Source organism: Mauremys reevesii, unplaced genomic scaffold, assembly GCF_016161935.1.
Source record: "Mauremys reevesii isolate NIE-2019 unplaced genomic scaffold, ASM1616193v1 Contig125, whole genome shotgun sequence".
Taxonomy (NCBI): Eukaryota; Metazoa; Chordata; order Testudines; family Geoemydidae; genus Mauremys; species Mauremys reevesii.
The window spans coordinates 163,879-186,163 of record NW_024100744.1 but is presented as its reverse complement, the minus strand read 5'-3'; the positions used below and the strand labels follow the sequence as shown (position 1 = coordinate 186,163).

At 55.4% G+C, this 22,285-nt stretch overlaps 1 pseudogene; it reads right to left on the bottom strand.

Moving 5' to 3' along the window:
- Positions 1-13,463, bottom strand: part of LOC120392927 — a 36,983-nt pseudogene extending 23,520 nt beyond the window's left edge.
- Between the last annotated feature and the right edge of the window lie 8,822 nt (positions 13,464-22,285).

The window sequence follows — 22,285 nt, the reverse complement described above, 5'->3', positions numbered from 1 at the left end:
GGGAACCAGCCTTCCAGCACTTCTTGTGTGGCCAGGGGCACCTCACTTCGCCTGGCTGGGTCTGATTTCCCCTCCTGTAGATTAGGGTTAATGACGACGACTCTCCTCTCTCTGAGGGGCGTGAGGAGGAGTCAGTAACTGAGAGGTGTTTGTGATTAACCCCTCCCACTTCTCCCTGTTCAGGAACTGAAAGCAGCAGCAGGGCTGGCGGGCAGGACGGGTGGGGGCTGTGATATTCCAGCCATGGGGAGGAAGGGATCCGCTCACTTTACAACGGAGAAAATCCGCCATCTTCCGGGCACCATGAGCAGAGCCCCCCTTTGCGGGCAGCGCCCCGGCAGCTCAGCCTCAGGAGTTTCTCCTCGGAGGCTGGGGCCTGGGCAGATGAACTGGCCACCGAGCAGTGAATTCTGAGCTGGTTTATAGTGGGGGATAAACAGCACCCTGTGTCTGACTTGAAACGGGTCAGGCAAACCGTTCCCGGCCTAGTTACGGGTTCAAGGCCCTGCCCTGCCGGATTCAGCGCCGGCACTCGACTCGGGGTCTGTCACAGCCCAGCTGAGCACGTCCTACCCCCACCGGGGGTCTCCCTCTCTTCCCAAAGGGCTCGTTTTCATTCCGCCGGGTCCAGGCCTTACCTGGGTGGGCAGGATGCCGTGTTTGATGCCCGTGTTGTGTGTCCTCGCCCAATAACCCCAGCAGCCGCCACTCCGAAACGCCCCTGCTGCACGCAGACAAAGAAACGGCATAGGGCGGTTAGTTGTGGTTCTGCTCCCGGACGTGTCTCTCAAGATGATATTAATTAATGTGACACCCAGAACAAGGGTGGTTAATTGCCAGCTGCCCCAGATCAGGAGGTGCCAAGTCAATGTACTGCACCCGCTGCTTCGCATCAAACCGTGCTGAGATCACAGGCTGGTGGGCAGGGGATCCAGACACGGGCCTGATGCTCTGATCCAAGACAGTCCCTTTGATGCTCTCCCAGGGCCTTGGGCTGATCTCAGGGAACGCCACCTGTCCCCCAAATCCACGGCACGGACCCAGTGCCAGGCAAGTGGGGCTTGTGCACGGGGCAGGTCGAGCCCTGACTGCTTCTGGGCACTGCGGGGGCATGTTCACATGACACCAGCTGAAATGGAACCGGTGCCCCTGAGCCACCTTCCCTGCCAGCATCTGAGATCCTTTGCTACAGGGGTAACCTTCAGGGCAGCTCCACTAACGGGGAGCTGCCTCCCTGGCTGAGCCCAGCTGGAACGCAGCGGGCTGGGACAGCGCAGGGGGTAACAGCCCCACAGCCCCAGCACACTGACTGCCTGGCCTGCTGGCTGTTACCGGGCATGACACAGGAAATCCAGGTGATGGGGAGGCCTTAACCTGGGATGTAATTCTGAGCGAGGAAAGCGGTTGGAACTGGTTTGCAATGGATCACTTGCATTTATTTTCCCATGCTCTATGAGGAAATACTGGGTGAAAATTCAGCCATAGCACAAATCTCTAATGCTGGAGGTAGGACCTCGACAGGTCACCTAGTCCTGTCCCCTGCTCTCAGACAAGACTAAGCGATAACTAGACTGTTCCTGGCATGCCTCAGGAACGACAGCATTACAGAGCGTCCGGTCTCTGGGACAGGGACTGTCACTCACGACGTGCCTCTACAACGGTGCCCTGATCTCGCTTGGGCCTGTACAAGAGTACAAATAAACAATAAACTCGTGACTCTTTTGCTCTTCCAGGCCCAAGCGAGTACAGGCTGTGAATACGTCAGGCTACACAATGGGGACAGAAACGGGCACCCCAGACGTGCGCCCTACCACAATGCACGGTGACCACGCAAAACGGATCGTTTACTTCCGCAATTACCCACGTCGCTCACGCCCCTGAGGCATGTCTTTTTGAATCCCTGTCCACAGCCCAGCTAGCGTCCTGTTCAGTCAGTCCCCAGGAGCCCAGAATTAGTCCAGCATAAACTCCAATTGATCGAGCAAGCAAGCAGTTCAGTTACCCAGTGATTAAAGAGTACGCTCTCCCCTCGTGTCAGTGAAATTCACACATCAGGCATGACCACATGGCCTCCCCATTTTAAAAATCTAAGTGTTTTTCTAGCAGTGACTGTTTTTAAAAGGCTTTGAGGAGGGATTCACTAAACTTTACTTCAAGTCCATAACTTCTGGTTGAACTATAGCTCATCTTTTAGAAACAGACTTCCGCTCTTGAGTTAAAGACTTCCGCTATAGACCCCGCCCCTCACTCTTAAAAGGTTGCACCTGATTTCTAGTCTGAATTTGTCTGGCTTCAGCTTCCAGCCTTCAGCTCATGTTAGGCCTTCATCTCCTAGACTGAAGAGCCATCTATCGGGAATCTCTTCCCCGTGTCCTGCACTCCCAGCAGGGAAATCTATTGCCTGTTTGGAGCCAAGGAAGAGAAATCATTTGTCTGGGGCATGCTGTTGAACCATACAGTGTGTAAGTAAAGTCTTGTCTATACAGGGAAGTTTACTGGTATAATTACCTTGTGGACTCTCTTATTCCGGAATAAGAGCCTTTTTCCAGTTTAGCTTATCCCGGGAAATTTCCCTGTGTAGACAAGCTCTAGACCCTGGCTTGGGGCAATGAAGGAGTCCAAGGATCAGAGAAGCATTAAGGTTGTCCTGAATAACACTGACACAGCAAACAGCTCACTTACTTGGGCAGGGCCAGCCCGTACTTGCTCAGCTCGACGTTTAGATCAGACAGGAGGATTCCCGCTTCCACCATCACTTGCCTCTTCTCCTCGTCCACCTGCAAGAGATAAACTCTGAGGACTTGTATTGTGGGCCCTAGAGAGGAGCCCCCCACTGCTTGCCACCACCCCTGGGCACAGTTCGCACTGAGAATCAACCCCCTGGCCGGGTGGCTGCATAGAACTGGAAGGCGAAAGCCAAAGCAAGGGGTTGGTTGGGTTTTGCTGGTGAGGTGATACATAGCGCTCCACGCCTGGGCTGCAGTCAGAACCTGCCCCGCTGGGCAGCGATTGCAAAATGGCTCCTTGGTGGCCTATGAGCGGGTGGGTCTCATTCCAGGTCCTAGACCACAAGTGTCCCCAGCACAAATCCCACCAGCACAGCTGGTCCCAGTTCCTTGACAGTCTCAAATGTGCCACGGAGTGTGGAGTCACCTTCCCGTGTCTACAGAGAGGTCCTTGCTGTTGAAGCACACTGTGTCTGGGGAGGGCTGGGGGTGTGTGGGGAGGGGCAGCTTGCTCTAACGCTCTGCCAGCTCCGTGAACGGAGGGGACTCTGGTCTTGGAACCGCTTCACAGGACAAGAACCCACATGAACTTTGGACAAAGACTTGAGCCAAACTCTCGAGATGACCAGAAGTTGAGATAAGATGTCTTGTCTCCCCCTGTTGTTCTATTCTCGGTGCCCTGCATTTCTGCTTCCAGCCAGATGCCCCAGGAGAAAAAGCAGCTCTCTTGATATTTCCAGAAATAGGAATTCGAGACCTTATATATCACCTCACCTCCAAGCAGGTCTCTGAGCACCTCCAGAGGACAATGCCTGGAGGGAAGTCTCTCATGTCCTTCACTTTATCTCCCAACAAGATAAGCTCTTGGACAAGGTCACAAATGGGCTAAGAGCCACGCTGACACCGTCCCTTCCTGAAGATGCTGCTGGTAGAAGGTGAACGTGGGCAACATGCTCACGCGGCAGTCACCGTGTGACTATGTAGTGCGCCCAGGCTCCTCGCAGAGCACCTCCACCGGGATGACTGTGGTTTGACCCAGCCTCTGAGCTACACATCCTGAAGCTTCCTAGTAAAACACCCCAGGATGAATCCAGGGATTTAGCATGGACCAATAAGCAAAGCGGAGATGGTGCAGAGAGCTGTGTTGCCGGAACCGATGCTATTCCAGCCCAGATCTTCCCCTTGGCTCTGCCAATGCACCTCAGCACTGACCGGCAGCCTCCTGCAGCTCCAGTCCTTTCCCTTGCTCCAGCCCTGCTCAGAATCGGACCACTTTGCAGTGCAGAGAAAATCCACCCGCCTGGGACGAGCCTGACTCACCCAGACCATTCCAGCTTGTGCCTACAGGACTCAACGCCTCTGCCCCCACCCGGTGCACTGACCCCCTGGTGCCCCCTGACCTCATGCTCTGCTTGGGGACACTGTCTATTCTGGATCATGCCTATGCCCTGTAAGCCCTGCTGTCACTGCTCAGCCAGGCTAACAGAGATGTTTCTACCCTTGTTGTTCCACAGCCCATTCATTAACATTGCAAGCTATTTATTTCAGTCCCTAAGAGCAAAAGCCATCAGGGAACAGGCCTTGCCTTTAATTAAAAGCTGCTGCTGATTATCAGTAATGACTGAGCTCTGGTGATTTATTAGCTTAGAATGAGCAGTGTTCCCTGTGGGGCCACCCGCCCCCAGCTATCCCAATCTGTCAGTGCCAGGCCCCAGACAGCTACAACCTGCCCCCTGCCCTGCCACAGAGGAGAGCTGGAGGGAAGGGGGGCAGAAATCAATGTGCAGCGGCAGTCAAAAAAGCAAACAGAATGTTGGGAATCATTAAGAAAGGGATAGAAAATATCATGTTGCCTCTGTATAAATCCAGGGTACAACCACATCTTGAATATTATGTGCAGATGTGGTCGCCCCATCTCAAAAAAGATCTATTAGACTTGGACAAGGTACGGAAAAGGGCAACAAAATGTCGAGGTGTATGGAACAGCTTCCGTCTGAGGAGCGATGAATAAGACTGGGACTTGTCAGCTTGGAAAAGAGATGACAGGGGAGGGGGGGATAGGATAGAGGTCTATAAAATCATGACAGGTGTGAAGAAAGTGAATAAGGAAGTGTTATTTACTCCTTCTCATAACACAAGAACTAGGGGTCACCTAATGAAATGAATAGGCAGCAGGGTTAAAACAAAGAAAAGGCAGTATTTCTTCACACAATGCACAGTCAACCTGTGGAACTCCTTGCCAGAGGATGTTGGGAAGGCCAGGACTATAACAGTGTTTAAAAAAGAGCTAGATAAATTCATGGAGGATAGGACTATCTATGGCTATTAGCCAGGATGGGCAGAGATGGTGTCTCTAGCCTCTGTTGGCCAGAAGCTGGGATTGGGCAATAAGGGATGGGTCACTTGATGATTCCCTGTTCTGTTCATTCCCTCTGGGGCAGCTGGCATTGGCCACTGTCGGAAGACCGGATATTGGGCTAGATGGACCTTTGGTCGGACCCAGTGGGGCCATTTTGATGTTGATTGTAAAGTGTGTGTGAGAGCAAAGCACAGATTAAAGCAACACTACTTTATTATTATATACAGCTGGTCACAATGTGATGAATTTAGGGTTTAAAATGAGGCATAATTTTGAGGTGACTTTTGCTAATTTCCTCCTGCACCCCTGGTTTTTCGACCAGGTGGAGAGTTGCCTGAAAGTTCTTTATTTTGGGACATTTCAAAATTTGAGGTTTTCCCTCCAGAAAATTCCAAATGGGATAAAATGTTAAAAAAATTGTGTGATTCCCCCCCCCTTCCCCTTTTTTGGATCAGCTCTCACTGTTATTGCTACGACTATGACACACAATAATTACTGATTTGCATTAACAGGACTGTTACACCAATGTGTCCCCAACCCATAACACCTTGGGGAGATCCCGCAGCCTGGCAAAACAGGGACCTACAGTACCTTGAGGATCTTGTTCATCTTCCCCATTTGAACCATGAAGTCATCTGTGCAGGCGATGTCCGAAGGGGAATGTCCACCACCGACCACCTTCACCCTCTTACTCCGCTGCCTGGCCAGATCCAAAATCTGCAAAGACATCACACTGTGAGTGCTGGCTGCTTTTCAAAGGCACTCTGAGCCCGGAGCACATGGAGAACCAGCTGTGCAGAGGACTCGAACCCAGGACACTTGTGTACAAGAGTAGCAGTGAGACCATTTGAGCTGGATGAGATTAGAACACAGCAAACGCTTGTGGTAACAGTGCTGTCCTCTCTAGGCCTCCAGCCACTAGAGGGAGCAAAGCTTTACCACAGCACAGGTGAATAAAGAGGACAACGTTGCTAACGCATGTGCACCCAGTAAAATAAAATCTAGCCACTTATCCTCAAAGGGGCAGTAGCTGGTGTATTTACACTGACCATCCCCAGGGGGCGAAATCCTCCACATGCAGATGGCAGCCTGAGGTTCAGGCACCCCTTAAATGGACTAAAGTGGTGCCTAGACCTCGTGTTGCGTCCCCCAGAATTTCACCTTGAGTCTAAAAAGGCCGTTTTGCTTTGGAATGCGGATTCTCCTCCCCCTCCTCCTGCTTCTTTTAGTTCAAGACGTGGCTCTGATCAGGGAGAGGGACGGTTCTAAGAACCTGCAGGCGGATTCTCCATCACTGACAATGTTTAAATCAAGACTGGGTGTTCGGCTTAAAGCTCTGCTCCAGGAATTATTCTGGGGCAGGTCTCTGGCCTGTGCTATACGGGAGGCCAGACTAGATGATCGCCATGATCCCTTCTGGCCTTGGGATCTCTGAGAGGAGCCCATGCTCTGTACTTCGGAGGCTTCGGTGGTTGTTCTGCATTCCTGGTGAGGGCTGGGTTGATTCTCAGAAGGAAGGGAGATACCTCAGCCCTGAACCTTCCACCTACCCATTCTGCCTTGGCTTTTTATTCCAACGGACTGTTGGACTGAAACCTCCTTCTTACCTCTTTGATCTCCTCCACCGACGTTGGCTGGAAGTACAGTTCTGGAGAGGAGCCGTAGGTCCTAGCCCAGTTCTGGAACTTGAACCCTCCCTGCCCATGAACCTAGGACAAAAACAAATCAAACCTGACAAAGGGAATGATTTTTTTCACACAACATGTGATTAAACTGTGGAACTCCCTGCCACAGGAAGCTATTGAGGTAAACAACTGAACAACATTGCAAAATGATCTGAATATTTATATGGACATCAGGCATATCCAGAGCGTTCATAATTAATGACAACGGAATCCTGGAAGGGATATTAAGTATTGACCTCACGCTCAGGGCTATGCCAGTCTCTAACTATGAGAGACCAGGAGGTGACCTAGCTGGGGGCAGATTATCCCATACACACCTACTGTGGGGTTTCTTACTCCTTCCTCTGAAGCCTCTGCCGCTGGCCACTGTCAGAGAGAGGACACGGGGCTAGGTGGACCTTGGGTCTGATGCAGCCTGGCTGTTCCTATGTTCCCTTGACAGCACCATGGTCAAAACCAGAGGAGAGGGGACAATGGGATCAGGATAACCAGATACCCAGCCTGCCTCTGCAGGTCAGATCCGGAGCGGCGAACGGCCCCTAGTAATCACCAGCTGAGGGCTGTGCAGCGGCCAGGCCATGTGCAGGTCACGGCTGGCCTGCACCTGACGCCTAGAGCCCAGCGCTGACAATGGGGACTAGCACTGGGCTTTGGACAGGAGAGTGAACCAACGTCTCCTCGCCGAGTCAGCCACTCCAGGGGGTGGAGATCACTCAGCTACCTCTGCTGAACAGCTTCCAGGGGAATAATGAACTTCAGGGGCTGTCAATCCAGAGCCTCTCGCCAACCCTGTGTCCTAACAGGGTCAACACACCAGCAGCAGCAGCACGATGGGGTCCCATGTCTAGCACGGCTGTGGGAGCAGGGAAAACTCCAGAGACACGCTGGCAAACGCTCCCCGTGCTCAGCCCCCACCCTGCTCCCCTCCTGCCTCTGACACCCCCACTGCCCCCACTCCCAGGCTCAGCACCCCCTGCTCCTCCTACCCCAAACCTCCCCATTCCCTACGCAGAGTATCCACCCCACTCCCCTCCTATCCCTGACACCCTGACTGCTGCCAGATCCCCATGCAGAGCCCCACCCTGCTCCTCCTACCCGACACCCCCACTGCCTCCCGCCTCCATGCAGAGCCCCCACCCTGCTCCTCCTACCCGACACCCCCACTGCCGCCCGCCTCCATGCAGAGCCCCCACCCTGCTCTCTTCCTACCCGACACCCCACTGCTCCCGCCTCCATGCAGAGCCCCCACCCTGCTCCTCCTACCCGACACCCCCACTGCCCCGCCTCCATGCAGAGCCCCACCCTGCTCCTCCTACCACTGACACCCCCACTGCCCCCGCCTCCATGCAGAGCCCCCACCCTGCTCCCTCCTACCCGACACCCCCACTGCCCCCGCCTCCATGCAGAGCCCCACCCTGCTCCTCCTACCCGACACCCCACTGTACCCCGCTCTCCATGCAGAGCCCCACCCTGCTCCTCCTACCCGACACCCCCACTGCCCCCATGCAGAGCCCCACCCTGCTCCTCCTACCCGACACCCCCACTGCCCCCGCCTCCATGCAGAGCCCCCACCCTGCTCCTCCTACCCGACACCCCCACTGCCCCCGCCTCCATGCAGAGCCCCCACCCTGCTCCTCCTACCCGACACCCCCACTGCCCCCGCTCCATGCAGAGCCCCACCCTGCTCCTCCTACCCGACACCCCCACTGCCCCCGCTCTCCATGCAGAGCCCCCACCCTGCTCCTCCAACCCGACACCCCACTGCCCCCGCCTCCATGCAGAGCCCCCACCCTGCTCCTCCTACCCGACACCCCCACTGTCCCCGCCTCCATGCAGAGCCCCCACCCTGCTCCTCCTACCCGACACCCCCACTGCCCCCATGCAGAGCCCCCACCCTGCTCCTCCTACCCGACACCCCCACTGTCCCCGCCTCCATGCAGAGCCCCCAACCTGCTCCTCCTACCCGACACCCCCACTGCCCCCGCCTCCATGCAGAGCCCCCACCCTGCTCCTCCTACCCGACACCCCACTGCCCCCACTCTCCATGCAGAGCCCCCACCCTGCTCCTCCTACCTGACACCCCCACTGCTCCCCATGCAGAGCCCCCACCCTGCTCCCTCCTGCCCCTGACACCCCCACTTCCTCCGCTCCCAGGATCAGCACCCCTGCTCCCCTCTTACACCAAACACTTCCTCCCTACGCAGAGTCCTCAAACCACTCCTCCTATTCCAGACAACGCGACTACTCCCTGTGCAGAGCCCCACGCTGCTCCTCCTACCCCAAACACGCTCCCCATGCAGAGCTCCCACCCTGCTCCTCTCCTACCTCTGACACCCCCACTGCCCCCACCTCCCCAGGCTCAGCACCCCACCGCTCCCTTCTTACTCCAAACACTGCCCCACTCCCTACACAGAGTTCCCACCCCACTCCCCTCCTATCCTGGACACACTGACTGCCCCCATGATCCCCATACTCAGCACCCACCCCGCTCCTCCTCCCTGACACCCCAACTGCCCCCTGCTCCCCATGCAGAGCTCCCACCCTGCTCCTCCTACTCCCAACTGCCCCCGCTCCCCATGCAGAGCCCCCATTCAGCTCCCCATCTACCCCTGACACCCCCACTGCCCCCCGCTCAGCACCCAACCTGCACCCCTCCCGTCCCTGACACCCCGACTGCTCCATGTGCGAAGCCCCCAGCTAACACCCTGACTTGCCCTGTTCTGCCCCTGGTTTGCAGGGTGCAGGTTGAGGGGTGACAGTCTGACGTGGCATGTGTCACCCACAGAAGGAAATGGGCTTTGAGGGGGGCACAGGCAAGGTGCCAGAATGCCCCGCCACCCCCCGTTTATAGCGAGCAGCTGCTGCCATTGCAGAGGAGTAGAGCTGGTTGAAAGTTTTTCCAGGGAACAGTTTTCCATACAAAGATGCTGACCTGAAGCAACTGAAATGTTCCCGGGAACGTGTCAATTCCTTAAAGCTTTCACTGGAGGCCAGTCTGCAGCCCGCCGGCCAGCCCACCCACCGGCCAGCCAGAGCTGGCGGGTGGGGCTGGCAGGAAAGCAGGCAGGCCTGCTGCCTGGCTCCCTGGCATGTCCGCTGGCTGGCTGCCCAGCAGGCAGCACCGAATGGATCGGTCCATTTGGCTGGAAATTCTGCCAGGTCGATGTTCATTCTAATGCAAAATGGAACAAAAATGTCGACCCAGCGGAATTGACTGGGCAATGGAAATTCCCTTCTCCGGCCAGCTCTAGTGATGGCGCTGGGACTGAGAGAGAAAGGGGAGGAGAGGCGCGGATGGAAGGTGCTGTCCCTGCTGTTACTGAAACACCCTCTGCTGTCTCCCACCAGGACAGCGGGATGTGCACTGGAGCTGGGGTGTAGGTAACGGCCGGTGTAGACGCACCTGCACTAGCTGGATCAGAGCCAAGGACAGCGTGGGAGGGGTAGCTGCCCAAGTCCGTGCCTAGGCTCGGACGGGATCCTACTGGCCCCGCGGCGTGGAGCTGGCCTCGGGCTTTGGAGAATGGTCACTTTCACCCCGAAACGCTACAAAGTGGGCACCAACACAAAGACGCAGGAAGCTCCTGGGTGCCCAGAAGGCTCCTTTCCTATCAGTGGGCTGACCACAGCTCGCTCAACACAGCAACGCCTGATCCCCCCGGCTCCCCCTGGCAATCCCTGGCCTGCCAGAAGCTGCCTTTGTAAACGGTTCTCTAACTGCAGCTGCAAACCCCTGTATGGCCACCCAGCTCCCTGGGGTGCATCCACACTGTCTCTAAACCCGGGGCTGCCGATCCAGGCTTGTGGACTCGGCGTTTCCGCGCCTGCACTCGAGTGTCCACGCTGCATTGTGAGCCTGTGTTAGTGCGTCTCCCAGCTGTGTTAGCTGTCCCTCTGCGCTACGCCGACCTTCTGACTTGGGCCTGCGTCCACACTGCACGACGACAGGGCATGGACCCGAGTCACAGCAGGGCTCAGCTCTGACCCATGCCCCAGCCAGGACCTAGGAGCCAGGTCCTGGGTGCTCGCTGACCCAGGTCAGCCTGATGCGTGTGTGGACGGAAAGGGGCTTGGGCTCAAAGCTGAGCAGCGCCTGGGCGTAGCCTGGGAGGCTGGGCCATGCAGAGTCCTTAACGCCAGCGAGGTTGCTGCTCCTGCTGGGGAAATGGGCCCTCCACAGGGAAATCCCTCTGCAAATGGGCCCCATGAAAAGCCGGTGTGGCCCCGTCCAGCCGGATCTGTAACTGCAACTCTTGGATTTGCAAGGCATGGTCATCTCCCCCGCCCCCCTCCTATACATCCCCACCGCATATAACCCTCCCTCTGAGAACCTGCTACTGCCTCAACACCAGCTCGAGACCCTCCGACCCCAGTTGCCAAGCTACAAAGTCCTCACCATCCCAGCATTACAAGGGAGGAAAGCCAGGGTCTGTCTTCACTGCAGGTGGACGGAGCCTCCCAGCCCAGGCAGACAGACTCTTGCTAGCAATCACCGTGCGGAGTCCCAGCGATTGTTTGTGCACTGGCTTGTGGCTGTGGAGCTGGGCTGGGCGGCTCGCTCCCAGCTGCAGCGTAGACACCCCCTTTGGACTAGAACCCCAAGGCTGCTTCTCACTTGTCTCTTTCAGCTCCGCTCCTCAGATCCTCTCTTGAGCCCTGCCCCCCGACTCTGCCCCCAGTCTCAGCACTGTTTGTGCAAGAACAGCCCTGCTGCATGGTCTCCCCATCTGCTGCACTCCTGACACACTCTCACGCCCCCTTTGCTATTGCATGGGGAGTTTAGCTTTGTGTTTGCACTCTGCAGACCCAGTTTGTCTTTGAGAGGCTGTACAAATAAGGCCCCTTGTCATTGCATTGTCTGGGGCTCCCAGCAAGCAGCCAGGACCTATCTCCTATCTCAGACACCTGCCCTGAGACAGATTCCTTGGGTGGGGTGGGGACTCCTCCAGGGCCAGGGGCTTGGGGAGTGGCCAGCAGCAGTTCCCCCCTCCTTTCTCAGCACTAAATCCCAGCCCCCAACAGCTTCTGAATTACAGCTGCTGGGCCAGACCAAGTCAGTTCTGGGGGGACATTTTGCAAAGGTTTTCACTGGTTTTAAAATTCCCCATGGCTTTTTTTTTTACTTTGAAAACCTAAACGAAAACTGAACCAAAAACTCGGTGTCTGGTTAAACAAGAATGTTCCATTTTCAAACACGCGCTTGTTACAACTAATCAGTCATCACCAAATAATGCTGCGGCTCAGAGGGGGAGCCCTGTTAGTCTGTATCCACAAAAACAACAAGGAGTCCAGTGGCACCTTAAAGACCAACAGATTTATTCGGGCACAGGCTTTCGTGGGTAGGCTTTTCATGGGGTTTTCTTATCCACAAAAGCTTATGCCCAAAATAATTCTGCTTTCCTGAGCCCCAGTCCTGACCACTGGGTACCAAAAGCAAAGTGGTTTGGGGTGTGGCGCCTGTTTGTTTCATCCACAAGTTGGGTGTTGGTCAAAGAGGCATTTTTGTCCAACCCTCCACCTCAAAGTTACAATTTAAAAACTCCCCACGTGTGTTCTGCACCCCAGCCACCCCTGGATTATCCCCGCGCTGCAGAGCCGCAACCAGGGGTTTCACCTCACCCCTGCTCCCGGAGAGGCCAGAAGCAGTTTCCTCCAGAGGCAGATCCTCACCATCACGCTGGTTTCGCTGGTCCGGCCCTGCCCAGCAGGGCCCCTGGGCTGTGGCTCCAGGCAAAGGGGGGTCTGCGGGGTGCAGGGAGCTGTGCCCAGATGGGGCAGTGGAAGAGGAGCAGGAGCAGGGTGTGGGGAGACCGTTCTCCTGACCTGCAAGGGCAGTGGAGAGCAGCTGCTGAGTCAGCCTGGCTGGGTGCAGAACCGGTTTGGGGAAGTGTCTGGCCAGCAAAGCACCTCCCTCCTCCAGGCTAAGAAGGGCTAATGAGTAACCGCACTCGCCTTGTCTCTGCAACCTGCCCCCTACCCTCCTCTGAGCAAGCCAGGCCCCAGGAGGAACCATGGCAGAGCTGATCTCTCCGACCCGGGGCCCTGTGGACCAGCACATGTGGGGCCTGCACAGCTGGCCTGCATGTTAGGTCCAGGTCTGGCAGGAAGCGGATTGGCACCGGGCTCACGCCTCCTGCTGCCTCCAGGAGCAACCTAGAAAAGATACAGGGCACAAACAGCTTGGGCCCAGCCCTCTGCCTGGCTCAGGGCTGGTTTTAAGCCGGCTGGTCTGTGCCCCGTCTGTTACAGACACAAAGCCGGGCGTGGTTTTGTCCAGCACTGGACAGGGGCCACCCTTTCGAAGGGCATGCCGTGTTCAGGGAACGTGGGAGTGGCCACCCTCCCCCCGTAGCGGCTTTGGCAGAAGGACCATCCAACGGTTCAAGTATGAGGCTGGAGCTCCGCCACAGGCACTCTGCATGACCCTTGGCACGTCACTTAGAGTGTGTCTACACAGCAGCCGGGGGGTGTCACTCCCACACACACCCGCTAGCTCTGCTTGAGTGAGCGCCTACAAATAGCGGCATGGCCGCGGCAGCACGGGGTAGCTGCTGGAGTACAATCCCACCCCGCCCCCGGGCACCGGGCAGCCAGGGTGCCATTTTTAGGTGCTAGCTCAGGCAAGGCTGACAAGTGCAGCACTAGGAATCACACCTCCCAGCTTCTGTGTAGACGTACCCACCACATCCAATTTTTAACGGGATGCAGGTGGGAGCCTGTTCGGGTTTCAAAAGTGCCTAGGCCCCAGATCCTCCATGGTAATTAGGTGTGTAACCAGGTCAGTTGCTTACTGTCTCCGCAGCGCCTCCTTGTGGCCAGGGGTGCTTGTTTGCTTGCTCCCAGTTCACCAAGTGATCCAGATCATGCTGTACCAGTGACCTGTCCTTTCGCTGGTTACCTCTCCCCCAGTTTTTGTGTTGTGTGCAAACTTTTATCAGTGATGATTTTGTTTTCTTCCACTGATAAAAAGGTTAACTAGCATAAGGCCAAGAACTGACCCCACTAGAAACAATCCTGCTTATTTTGATACCCAAATCCTGCTATTCCTGCCACCGCAGTGCCCCACCCTTGTTTTCTCCTTCACAGAGCTCCGCAAAAAAACTCCACACAGTCCATGGGGAAATTTGGGGCCCAAATTATTCAGTCCTCAGGTACACGCTGGCCCTCCAGTTCAGTGTCTCTCTCCCTTTAGTTGGGGGTTCCCAGCCCTCTTGGCCAGAGCTGGTTCCCAGTTCAGTGTCTCTGCAGGAGTCAGTCTTTGCTGCATCTTCACGCCAGATACAGCATCTCAGGCATCTGTTCCTGAGCATCCCCCCAGGTTACTATCCGGCCTGCCCCCCAGCTACTTCTCCCCATCACCTGCCCCCTGGCAGCTCCCTGCTGCCTTGTGCATAGAGATAGGAACTCGCTTCCTGCTCTCCGCTGGGGCTCATCAGGTCCTCAGGGCTGGCTTGGCCCCAGGCTCTCCAGCCCATGGGCAACCACCCTGTTACAAAGTGCCTAACTCCCACTGTAACCAATGGGAGTTAGCAGCAAAGAATCCTGTGGCACCTTATAGACTAACAGATGTTTTGTAGCATGAGCTTTCGTGGGTGAACACCCACTTCTTCGGATGCAAGCAATGGGAGTTAGGCACCTAACTACATTTGAGGATCTGGGTGTCTAACTCCCATTGACTGGAAAATTCCACAAGAAATCTGCATCTTTAGGTGCGTAAACACCTTAACAAAGCTGGCCCTGGCCCTGGCCCGGGGGTGAACCAGGTGTAGTGAGAATAAATCCAACCGGAGGAGGAGAACAACCATCCCTAGCTCCCAGGAGACCTGCACTAATAACAGTGACTGATACCCCAGCGCATGGTCAGTGCTGGAAGAGGGAGAAAAGAAATGCCCCAATTGTCCCATGCTACACACTGAGAAAAGCTGGGCTGTGGTGTTGCGGGACCCCCTTCGCCCAGACCCGGGGCTGTCAGAGCTGGTCCCAGCAAACAGAGGAGGTTGTAGCATTCCAGGCCTGGGATTTCCATCTCGTCTAAAAGTGCTGGCTCTCAGGAGCGTTCTCTGGGGGCAGACGGCTGCTGTGGGGCAGTGATAAGGGAACCCCAACACACACACGCAGCTCATTAAAGAAAAGCTATAACTATTCATCACGTTCCCAGGACAATGAGTGCTGACCGCAGGGGGGATGATAAATCTGGGCCAGGCGATCTCTAGGAAGTGTGTGTGGGCCTCTGATAAATGACTGATCTATGGCAAAATAAATGGCAGGCGGTGAAAGGGGACTGGGTGTTAGCAGCTCTAGTATTAACTTCATAATTAGCTGCAGCCGCCACAGGCTGGCTGCAGAGGTGCCCGGCTGGTACCCTGTGAGAAGAGCTGGCCTGTCACAGGCAAGGCTGGGGAGCGCGTGCCAGGCATCCTTTAGGTGGAGTTATGAAACAGTGGGTCAGGAGACAAGGAAATTGTTTCTAACTCCAGGCCGGGATGTATTTATGTCATAGAGTTTAAGGGCAGAAGGGACCAGCGGATCATTACCAGTATATCACAGGCCACCAGCACCACCCAGCACCTGCTCAATGCACCACAGAGCTCTGGCTCAGAAACCCCTGCTGGTGGAGAGGCAGCTGCTTTATGAAGCATCAGAACCTGCTCAGAAGTCGCTGATTCCCAGGAGCTGCCAGCTAGTGCTGAGCCGGAGGGTTTGCTGGTGTCTAACAGTCCCACGTGCCTTTACCATATTAAGGATGAGAGGGGAGTTCAGTCTCCACAGCTCACCAGTCGTTGCACTGCCAAATGGTGCCCAATGAGACACTGCCCTTCCTGAGCTGGAGAACTTCCTACCCGAGATCGGACTCCAGCTGAGATCGACTCGCCCGGCCCTTTTGAACCAGGGGCCTAGAGGCCAAAGGCCCTGGAGCCTGTTCCCAGGTCTGATACTTGGCCTGCCCCGTTTCCTTAATAACCGACATTCTCTCTGACGCTGATGTGATGACCTTGGGGTTTTGCTACTTGGCATAATGGCGTCTGCATCATCATCATCTTCTCCCTGGGCCTTCAAATCGCCCTTGGAAACTCCTTCATCTGATGCCATCTAACATTGCCCTTGATCCAATTCCCCACAGACGTTTTCTTAGCCGCATTTGGTGCGAAGCAGTGAATCATTCTGGGTACAGCACCTGTCCAAGTGACACATTCACGCCAAGTTCCTGCGGCTCCGTTAATTCATGCTCCTGTTATCTCACCGCACTGGAACAGCAGGCTTTGGTCCAGTGCAGTAAAACGCAGTCATGTCTGTGACCTTGGAATGAAAGGCTGGGGCGACCATTGGAACATCGGCCTCTGCAACAGCTCAGCAGCTTTGATTCAACGCGCCAGCTGGGCAGTACCAAAGGTCATTAAAAGCTGCACAACGTGCCCACAGCCTATTCCACAGCTTCATCACCAGGCTGAGGGCAAAGTGCAACCTAGTGAATTAGCCAGTTAACAGAAGCTGGTTGGGACATTCCAATGCATTGGCAAGTTAACTATTGCATAGTTCGTCATCTTCCCACATTGCCAAAGACCTTCCGGGCAGACTCAGCTGCTGCAGATTCTCAGCTCTGCAGCGGGTCCTTTGGGATTCTTAAAAGTCAACTTACTGCTGCTAAACAAGGTGAAGGCTGGTGACCAATATGCTCTGCTCACAGAGCGCAGGTATCAGCAGTGGAATATTTCCATACGTACCATCATCCCTTATCAATGTCCTTCAGCCATTACCTGGAGGGGCCACCTCCTGGGGAGAGATGGTGGTTTGGAGTTCTATGCTCACTCAGCCCTAGGTAGCTGAGATAAGACTATTCATGAGATTTGCCAGATTGAAACAGGACTGAGACCACCCAGTCATTTCACGCAGATCCAGTATCGTGGCTTCTGACAGTCCCCAGTGCCAGATGCTTCAGAGGGAATGAACAGAACAGGGCAATTTGTTGAGTGATCCATCCCCTCGTCATCCAGTTCCTTGTGTTAGTTTTAAACCTGCTGCCTATTAGTTTCCTTGTGTGACCCTGGTTCTGGTGTTCTGTGAAGGGGTAAATAACACATTGTGGAACTATCGGCCATGACTCCAAGAGCTGTGTTTAGCTGGGCCTGGTTTCCGTGGGTGGTTTTTCCAGGGAGTTTTAAAGGCCCATTCCCAGTGCTGCTGGAAGTGCCGGCAGCTCAGAGCTGAGTACGTCTGTGCCTGGATGGTCTTTCCCTCCACCCCGAGTGAGAGCAGAGTGAGGGGTGCAGGTTTAGTGACTCCGAGGGCAGCTGGGCCGGGCTGCCCCCTCCCCTTTCACAGTTCAGCCCTGCTGATTAAACTCGGACATTTGCCACCCAGAGAGACTTCTGCTGAAATCGGTGGGGTTTTCGCTGTGGAAAGGAAGGGCAGGAGTCCAAAGTTTTCAATCAGGCTCGGCTGTGAGGAGTCAGTGAAATATTCATTGGGCCAGGGAAAAACAAGACTCCCCCAGTAGCCAGTGATTGGGACGCTCCCCCAAGAGGTGGTAGATCCCGGCTGGAACCCCTTCTCCTCCTCAGGGAGGGGGAACTTGGGTCACGTCCCTGGTGAGGACCCTGGCTCTGCACTGTGAAGGAGAGCCTTCTTCTCCCACCCGGTTTGTGTTCTTCCAGGCAGCCTACCGGATTGGGCCCCACAGGCGAATCAGGCAGCGAGCACCTGTCTTTCCCTGGTTCGCGAATCACAGGCATATCTCTGAGAGCGGGTGGGGTGGGGCTTGGCACCTCCTCTCCCATTAGCATCTTGCCTGCTGGCTTTGTGGATCACATTCTTAAGAGCCTCTCTCTCTCCCCTGCCTTTTATAGGGCACCTAGGGCCCTTGCTCAGGCTTCGGGGATCGCACTGTTGTGCCTGTGACTTTCTAGGCACCTAAACATTAGGCACTGCAATGCTCATTCTTTTGTGAATCTAGCGCTAGTTGCTCTGTGCCTCAGTTTCCCATCTGTACAATGGGGATTATCACACTGCCCTGCCTCACAGCTGTGACCCACGGTGGGCTGACTCGGCCTGGCATCGCCCAGCGAGGAAGCTACCTGGCCCTAGGAGCGTGTGAACCCATCTTCCCTCCCTTTCCTTTCCGTGTGGGCGACTGACAGTCTGATCATCTCACAGGACGCAATCAGAGTAAGCGGTGCCGTCTCCCAGAGACTAGCCGACGCTCTTTGCTGAAGAGAGCTGTAGAAGAGTCGTGGTCATCCTCGATAGTCTCTCCTGTGTGAGTACCCTGTAGGAAAGATCTCAGTTTATGAGCCACTAGTGTGGACAGGGCACCCTCCTGTGTGTGTGTGATTGGAATATGGGTGGGGGACAGTCTAAGCATTCCACCTCACCCCTTAAGGGTACCCCAGCATATTACATGTACGTTATGGTCCTAAAACCTGCAGGTATTTAGAGAATTGGAATCTTCACACGCGTGAAAATCCATCTAAACAATGCCCATTAGAAGGGACTAGGCATGCGTGTATATTAAAGGTGTCTAGTTTTTAATTGTTAGAAAAGGGTGGGGTGGGTTGCTCCAGTGAATATACATGATTTATAATGTAATGGAACTGTCTATGGTTCGAGTCCCTGACACTGGCCAGGTCCTCAGACACTCCCTGGAGGTGCAGTTCATAACAGTGCCACAGGGCCGCTCTGTCGGGGAAGTCGGGATGCCGGGTGCAGGAGCACCAGGGCCCTGCTTCGGCATCGTCCTCCTCCTCCTCGCTGCTGGAGTCGTAGCTGGACTCGGGCTCCAGGCTTGGCCTGCAGAGCTCAAAGAGCAGGATAAGGAGCAGGAACATACAGAGACACCCATCCCAGGCCACGTATTTGACCCCGTCTTCCCCCTGGCTCTGGTTTGGCCCCAGGCTCTGGTGTGGGCCCGGCCTCTTCGCTTGGTTCCTCTGCTCACACTCCAGCTGCAGGCGCGTCATCTCCAGGGCCAGCCGCTGCTCCTGCTGCTGCGCCGCTGCACCGCTGCCAGGTCCTGCTTGTCGCTGACCTCAGGGGTGGTGCACAATGACCAGCACCGCCAGGAAGAGCAGGCTGCCCACAGCCATGGCCTGGAGAAGGAGAGAAAACCACTCAGGGATGCAGGAGGAAAGGATGGGGGAGGGGTATCCTGCTCCCCTTCCACCTCTGCCAGAGCTTTGGGCAGCATCCCCAGGTGCCTGGCTGGGTGCTGCAGGAGCTGTACTGGGAGAGCACACGGCCTCCTCCAAGAGGCACCGCAGGCCTGGAGCCAGCGTTTCACATACCCCGGCCCAGGCTGGGACTGGGAGAGGTCATCTCCCCTCCAGGCCAGGGGGTGGGAGCAGGGAGTTCCTTCTCCGATGGGTGATTTGGGGAGTGGGTGATCCTGGGGGATCTGAAGAAAGGACATAGAGATTTGGTGTCTAGGGGGCAGGAAGCTATGAAGTAAGTGAGGTTTGGGCCCCTCGGATGGGTCAGGAGGATGGAGGCCGGGTGGGGTATCTGGAGTCTAGACCCAGGGCTTGGGGGAAGGTTGCTTGTGCTGCTGGGGTCGTGGGAGAATGTGGGGGTCAAATTCCAGGTGCATTAGGCATGCTGGCTCTGAGTCATGGGTGGGATTTTCTGTCCCGTTTGGCCCTGAATCTGCAAATTTGTTTGATACCAGCCTGAGTTTGACTGCGGGTCTCTGCCAAGACACGTCTTAGTGCTATATCGTTTGGAAGCTAATTGCTGGCGAATTAGGGAGGTCAGAATAGTCCACTGGAGTCAACGGGATCGTGATCTAAACAACTCCCTGATGTGGGGGAGGTTTGGAGTCCACCCCAACCCCCACAGCCCTGAGTCTCATGTAGCCCCACGGGAGCTGGAAGCTGAGTGGGTCTCATTGCCTTGAGGAGCTGCGTTCTGTCAGTTTCGTCTCTCTGGAACCACGGGGCCATCGTCAGCTGGGTGCAAACGGTTCAGATCGTCCCACCTCTCCCTAGAATGTGGGTCAGTGACCCCAGCTCCAGAGCCAACTGCTTTCCAAGACAATTGGTCCCTTAGTCGAAGGGCTGGAATTTATAGCGGAGCCAAAGAAAAGCAAATTGCTGATGGGCAGCATCTGGGCCACTTGCAGTTAAATAATTCTGCCTACCCCCAAGCTTCGGAAAGGCTAGTTACTAACTAGCCATTAGGGCCACTGATTGGGGGGGGCTTCATTTCTGAGCGCGTGGCCTGATGTCCAGAAGTGTGGAGCGCCCACTACTCCAGTTTGCAGCCGCTCCGCACACGTGAAACTCAGGCCTGGCTGTCTCAAGCTGGGCACTTCAAATTAATGACCGCTCTTGGCAATTTGGTCCAATGCTTCTTAAATGCTAAGGACTCTCTTAAGGAACATGTGCTCCAGCAGTCAGGCTGCTTCTCCAAGTCCGTGTTCGCTGCTCCAAGCTTTGCCTTGGGGCTCCCCCTCCATCTGCCTCCACCCAGCCTCTCCATACTCACTCTGTGGAGGCGTCACACTCTAAGGAGGGTGCAGCTTAAGCCAGGGCTGGCCCAGCTACAACCCCGCCAAGAGCCACTCCGGGATGTTCCTCGCACTGCGCTGGCTGGCCTGCCTTCCCACCCCCGGCCCGCTGACACCAACCACCTGCCATTATTACCCACTCTCTGTGCTGTCACCCCGGCCAGCATCCCTTTAAAGGGGCGGCACACGAAGCCCCATGTGTGCCCTGCAATGTCAGACCCTGCCCTGCCCCTCCGCCTCTCTGCCATTGCCCGTGTCCAGCTTTGGGCGATCCCAGCAGAGGTGTGACTGATGGGAACTGGAGCAGGGCAAAGCTGGTGGGATGACTTGTGACCAGCCTGAAGTGCAATGTTTACCCCAGTCTGAGTAGCTCTGAGCAAAGCTAGCCAGAGCCGTGGCAGGAGCTGGATTTTGAGCACGTCTGGATCGGATGATAGTACCAGCTGGAACCCAGGCAGAAGCCCATGAGTTTTTGGTCCATCCGTAGCAGTTTCAGATGAGTTACGCTGGGGGGAGAAAGGGGAGCTGGCATAGTGGGGGGGGCAGTATCCAGTAGAGGGCCGTCTGGTTGCCCTTGGTTTTGCTCTGTCTTTGATTTTCGCTCTGCTCTGTCACTGGCTTCCCCTGGCTCCTGCGCTATGTCTTCTCAGTCTCTCCTAAGCAGGACGCAAACCCACTAACAGCTAGGGATTGCTGATCGCCACTGGCAGTGTAACGACCCCAGTCACTGGGGGGCTTTGAACCCAGCACCCAACCTTAAACCTCTGCCGCAACAGCCCCGTTAGTCGGCAGTAGCAATCTGCTCTAAGAGACGCTCTCCCAGGGTGTTGCAGCTGGAAACCCCTCTGGGTGTTTTCTGCTGGGTTATTCGGAGTGTAACCCTTCTGCCCCTCTGAGTTGGCAGCAACAAGGGCCGGGTTCAGTATCCAGGGGTTCCGTTTCAATAACGCAATGCAAAACCGGCTCGAGCCCCCACCCAGTGACCTGGGACAATTACCTACCACCCCCCGGGCGCCTCTAGGAGGCAATACTTCCCCTCTCGCAAGCACAGAGTCTGAGTGTAGCAAAATCCTTTTAATAAAGGAGGGAAACAATGTGGCATCATACTGGGGAAACACCACAAACAGGATTCATAACATAAACCATGAGCAAAAGACCCACCAAGTCAGTTTTGGCAATGTCCTTTTCCCCTTAGGGTCTTAAGTCCAATTACCCCAAAGTCCAACAACCCCAAAGTCTCTGTCCCTGGTCAGTGCTGCACCAGATTTCAAAAGTTTATCTGCGGAGTTTTACCCCCGCCCAGCCTGGGTGGAAATGGGGGGGGGGGGCGCACACAGGGTGTTAAGGAGCACCTTACATGGTCTGGGGCCGACTGCCCTGCCTCTCCGTGGAGTTCTGCTGCAGCCTTCACCATGAATGGCTCCACTCCGCTCCTCCAGCCGACCCGTGAGCCGCTCCAGCCATCCCTGCAAGCCGCTCCGCTCGCTCGCTGTTCCGTGGGCCACTCCAACCGCCCCACAAACTGCTCCACCTGCCACATAAAAGGTTGTTACAAGGAGGAGGGAGAAAAAAATGTTCGTCTTAACTTCTGAGAAAAGGAGAAGAAGCAATGAGCTTAAATTGCAGCAAGGGCAGTTTAGGTTGGACATTAGTAAAAACTTCCTAGCTGTCGGGGTGGTTAAGTACTGGAATAAACTGCTTAGGGAGGTTGTGAAATCTCAATCATTGGGGATTTTTAAGAGCAGATTGAACAAATACCTGCCAGGGATGGTCTAGATAATACTTAGTCCTCACTTGACTTCAGAGGACAGGACTAGATGACCTCTCAGCTGTTCTGTGATTCTATAACACATAAGTGTGTATCTGCTTGTAATTGTAAATAGGAGATAATCAACACCAATTTCCATTTGAACTAATAAATGAATTCTTGTGCTAAACCTTAATAAACTTATTAGGGAAATTATTTCCAATATCTGGCCTTTCTGGTCATATTGGGGAGGGACTGGAACCACTTTGG